The sequence below is a fragment of the Haliaeetus leucocephalus genome, unplaced genomic scaffold, assembly GCF_000737465.1.
Source record: "Haliaeetus leucocephalus isolate CR32 unplaced genomic scaffold, Haliaeetus_leucocephalus-4.0 Scaffold295, whole genome shotgun sequence".
Classification (NCBI taxonomy): domain Eukaryota; kingdom Metazoa; phylum Chordata; class Aves; order Accipitriformes; family Accipitridae; genus Haliaeetus; species Haliaeetus leucocephalus.
Window position 1 is genome coordinate 10,512,331 of NW_010972731.1, and position 5,341 is coordinate 10,517,671.

Genomic DNA, 5,341 nt, shown 5'->3' on the forward strand with positions numbered 1-5,341 from the left:
GCGGGCGGCGTTGCCGCTGGCGGTGAGGCAGAGCCGAAGGGGAGCGCGGGGCTCGGTGCTGCGGTGAGAGGCTGCAGGAGCGGCGGCAGGCTCCGCCGCCGTCGGGGGAGTCTCTCGGGGGTCGTGTTGCTTCGCGAGTGCGTGTACGTCAGGGGGTTTAGTTGAGGGTGAGGGTGGGCTGATTTCGTGCAAAGCGAGGGGGTTCGTGAGTGACGCCACGGCTTCTAAATCCAACAGAGGTCCTTCATATACGTTTTTACGTTGTCCGACCGGGTTAGTTTTAGTGTTTTAATGGGGTGTCAGCCTGCACTGATGCCGTGTTATTTCTGCACTGTCATCACCCTCTTGTTGAAGAACCAGATCAAACTACTGGTAATAACATCTATCACTTAGCCATAGTATTCCACATTTCAGCAATTGTTTGAGTAAAATATTACTTACTCTGCACGGACTGCAAATGGTGGGTGATAATGAATATTTGGGTATTTGTTCTGACTCGTTTTTAGTAGGGAAAGAAAAGTTACTGATTAAGATTTTATTTATGGAGTGGTATGTAGTAATGGATGTAAAGTCTTCGTATAGAGTGCTGGCTCTGAAAGATTTTGGAGCGTAATGGACAAGAATGGACTTCCAGTACAGCATGCTTAGGGAAAAGAAGGGAACAGCTTATAACCCTTGAATATATAACCAACAGGTTGAAAATTGTTGATTTTTATATGTCAATTTTTCATTCCTTTTTTTTTTTTTCCCCAGTAAGACTAGTAGTAAATTTATCAATTTTCTCATGCATATCTTCCAGAAAGGATGTTTAAGAAGGTAGGGAACAGAACCTGAGTAGTGTTCCAGAGTTAGAGAAAAAATATCTTAAAGTATGGCCACGTGGGGATTGTATTTTGTTGTCTTTGGTTTGGTTTGGGTTTTTTTGGAGAGGATTAGCTTAAACTGACCTACAAAAATAAATTTAAAAATGTCAGTGGCATGCTTATAGGTCAGAAACTGTCTTTACTTGGGACGGAACAGGAAACCTTTCTTCTAAGGTTTCTTAAATAAAATATAAGGCACGCTTAATAATTGAGGCACCTGTCTCGTGTTCCACTGCAAAAAAGTGCTCATTTGCTATCTCTCAATGCCATCAGGGAAAGAGAGAGAAGTCACATTTTTAGAAGAAATGCTTTAGTTCTAATTAAGTTATTTGGCTGCCTTTTTTCACCAATTGATGAAATCAGTCATCTTTCACAAGCACAATCAGTGAGGTGATGCTGTCTTGTAACATTTCTTGAGGCTACTAATCTAAACATTTTCTTTTTTACTGTGCTTACATTTTTGGGTTGTAGCAGCAAATCATAAATTTATGCTAAGGTTATTTAGCTGTTTGGTAGGATATGGAGAGACCTGATGAATTTGTTCATGTTTTTAGACTTATGTAGTTATAGTTGTTAGTAGTGTACGTGACAACTTAAAGCTAGCTGGGGTCACAGCTATAGAAGGATATCCTTTGCTTACAAGGAACATGCCTATACATTATTTAAGCTGCTTAGATATTACTGTCATCCTTTTTTGCTAGCGTAGAAGTCTAATGGAAACCACTTTGGCAAGATGCAAACAAATTGCATTGTCCTGTCATTGTGAGTAGCCTTTTTTATAAAATAGTAGCTGGTATAGTTATCTTTAACAGATTATTGTGCAAATCAGTAACGTGAGGCAAGCGGTAGGTATAGAGGGAACTACAGATTGTTGAGGAAAAGCTGGATTTAGAGAAAATCTTGTTAGTCAGAGATGCATTGTCTCGGCTTGTGAAGCTGGATGTCTTCAATTTGATGTACAAAAAGCAAAGCCTTTCCTGGTTAAATATGCACTATGGTCTTCTTTTCAGGATGTTTGACAGAGTGTCATGTCCTGTTGTCTTGATCATCTGTAGTCATTGATTTTCACTTCAACCATTCAGAGCCTGCAGTCAACTGTCATCTTGGATTTTGCAGAAGTGGCCTACCTCTTAGATTACCCATCATAGTGTGTTAATTACGGTACCTAAGATTACTTAAACACATAGAGCCTTTCTTCCAAGGATTTGATTTGGAATCTTTAGATTTTTCATCTCCTGTAAACAGCAAAACATAATCCAAACAGTTCCTTTTTTTTCCTCTGAATGATAAGATATCATAGATGTCCTTTCAAGAGAAAAAAAATCCTTCCCTGACATCTCACCAGTTTGTGAGTGTACTGTCTTGATACAAGAGCACATCACTATAATGTATGGCTTAGTTTTGAAATATCAGATGCCTTTAAATGATGAGCACAGATAATTCAAGGGAATAATTGGTAATATTTGTGCTATCATCCTGGACTCTGGTTCTTCTCCTTTCCCACATATATGTAAATCAAAATCTGATAGTAATAGATTTGTTTTTTCCCTCATGGTTTTACTCTTTGGAGTCCCGTTCTGAGATGTAACCTGATACTAAGTTAATATATTTTTGTTAATCGTATAGTAAAGATTATTTACAATGACTACTATGCAGCACAATTTTGTGCTCATAAAACAGTAGTTCTTACAAGGTGCAGCTAATAGGTAAAGATACTGCCCTCTTAAAAGCCTGGAGCATTAGAGCTGGTCTTTGACCTATAATTCCCTGGGTTTGATTCCATTGTGTATTCTTCCTAAAAGTCACATGGGTTTTAAACACCTAGTTTTAAACTTTAAAGTGAGAGAGAATGTGTATTTGACCTCATGTGTAGGCTGATGCCTGTTACACCCATCCCAGACATACTTGTGCCTACCACTAGATGAGGATGTGGGGGAGGTGGGGCGGAGAGAATCCTGAGGGATGAGCCAGCAGATAAGATTACCAAAATTGATAGCCACAGCCCTCTGTTTGAAAGAACTATGAAAAATCTAGCCTTAACAAGGTATATCATGTTTCCAGTATGGGGAATTTGTCTGGGATGCACTTCAGTAACTCACTTTGTGAAATTTTAGATGTATTTTCAACAGATTAATACTGAATTGTGCTTATAATACAAAACACGTTTTATAGTTCATAGGCGCATTTCATATTCCTCTGATCATGTTCCATTTGATAAGTATGTAACTCAGCAAAAATGGAGGAAGTATGTTTTTTTTATAACTTCAGTGAGTTAATCCGGCATGTGGAATGCTCTAATGTTGTCCCAACTGACAAAAGGGAGGGCAGCAGATTGCACATCTAGAAGCAAGACCAAGCAGAAGAGCCAATAATGAAATTACCTTGTATACCAGTAAATATATCTTTGAAGAAAAAAGTTTAGTTCACATTCTTTTTTGCTTTGCAAGATTGCCAAATCAGAATCTTTAGAAAATGAAGGCGTAAGAAATGCTTATCTCAGATGAGAACACATGTATAAGCAAACCCCAAAATCAATAATAGAGCTGTTTCTGCTAAACTCAACAAGTGAGGCATATCAAAATTAACCATGTCGATACGTTAAGAAATTCTGAAAGAGGTTAACTGGATGAGTTTATTAGAAATGAGAATAAGACACTGAAATAGTTCATAGGTTGCAGTTTACAAATATCAGTTGCATACATAGTGATTTTTCTCCACTGTAATTTCTACACCAACATGTTTTTTTGTTATTTAACTACATAAATTACAAGATTTCCTTAATGCTTGCTACTAAAAAAAATTGAAAGGCTTCAAGAAAGGTAGCATGTTTACCTTCAAATTATCGTCAGGTGCTAATGTTGTACAAGGCTGTGCAGCTTATCTCTTGGTATCAGATATGTTTCCAGTTGCAGCAGCAGAAAGGTTAACCTTGGCACACCCTGTGGCAAAAGTAGTGTTGAATGGAATGAGATAGTGACATTGATTCTCTGAATTTCGTATGTTTCACAATGTGGTATGCATCTTTGTATTTAAGACTCTTCTTTGTATTTAAGACTATTTGAGAATCATTTCAGCAAATGAATGAGTGGTAGTGGTCATACCTACTGTTCACAATAGGATTTGTTTTCCAGAGTATTTACATCTTTCTTTAGAGATAAATACATAAAAACAGACAAGCAGAGTATTGCTTCTTGCTCACTTTTTCATCCTTGTTTAACTTACTTAATGCTTGTATTGTTAAGTTTTACTGCTAGATATTTCCTGATTTCAGCACCTTCCTATTTTATCTATATATCAGTTTTTCTTTTATGAACTGTTCTATCATTCTTTAAACTTTCCCCTAAGCGAGAAGATTGTCAGCCTTTCTTCATAAGTTTTTTGGCAACAGTATTCATGCTTGATTTTTATTGCCTTTCTAAAGTTAAGCGTGATTGTACTGAGGTAGAATCTCTTAAGGAAGGAAGCAAGCAAGCACTGAATGTTTTAGAAAAATCAAAATCTTCCTGGCAGCACATCCTTAACTGTCAGCACTAAAAAGTATCTTAACTGTAGTCATTGTTCTAAGATAAAACTGAGATAAACTTTATTTGTCCATGAGATTTCTGACTAGTTAGGTGGCTTGTGTTATTACTGTAGTTTTGATTAGTACTGGCAGCCTGCTGATGCTCAAAGTTTTTAGGTCACATAGTTTGAGAAAAATGTGTTTTGGGCATCTAGCTCAAGATTTAAAAAGCACAGGGGGTAGGGGAGACAATTATTTCTAAATCCAGATTTAGTGCCAAATATTATTGTATTTCTGTGCATATTGCTGCCTTTAACAGAACTTCTGCTTGCTCAGTATATGTAAATGATGTCAGTTCTTTAGATGTTCCTGGAGTGTGTGGAACATAACTTCCTGACACAGCCGGTAGGTGAGCCAACGAGGGGAGGAGCCTTGCTAGATCTGTTGTTTATGAACAGGGAAGGACTGGTGGGAGGTGTGATGGTCGGAGGCTGTCTTGGGCTTAGTGAACATGAAATGATAGAATTCTCAATTCTTGGTGAGGCAAGGAAAGTGGTCAGCAAAACCACCACTATGGACTTCCAGAGGGCAAACTGTGGCCTCTTCAAGGCACTAGTTGAGAGAGTCCCTTGGGAGACGGTCCTGAAGGGCAAAGGGGTCCAGGAGGGATGGACGTTCTTTAAGAAGGAAATCTTAACGGCTCAGGACCAGGCTATTCCCACGTGCCGCAAGTCGAACCGCTGAAGAAAACGACCGGCCTGGCTGAATGGGGAGCAAAAAAAAGGAGAGTTTATCATCTCTGGAAGAAAGGGCGGGCAACTTGGGAGGAGTACAGGGATCTTGTTAGATCATACAGAGAGGAAATTAGAAAGGCAAAAGCTCAGCTAGAACTAAATCTGGCCACTATTGTAAGGGACAAGAAAAAATGTTTTTACAAATATGTTAACAGTAAACGGAATCCCAAGGAGAATATCTG

General features: G+C 38.5%; 1 protein-coding gene across 1 annotated transcript in view; it reads left to right on the top strand.

Moving 5' to 3' along the window:
• Positions 1-5,341, top strand: part of KCTD5 (potassium channel tetramerization domain containing 5) — a 42,769-nt gene that overhangs the window by 598 nt on the left and 36,830 nt on the right. The gene's annotated exons all lie outside the window — the stretch shown is intronic.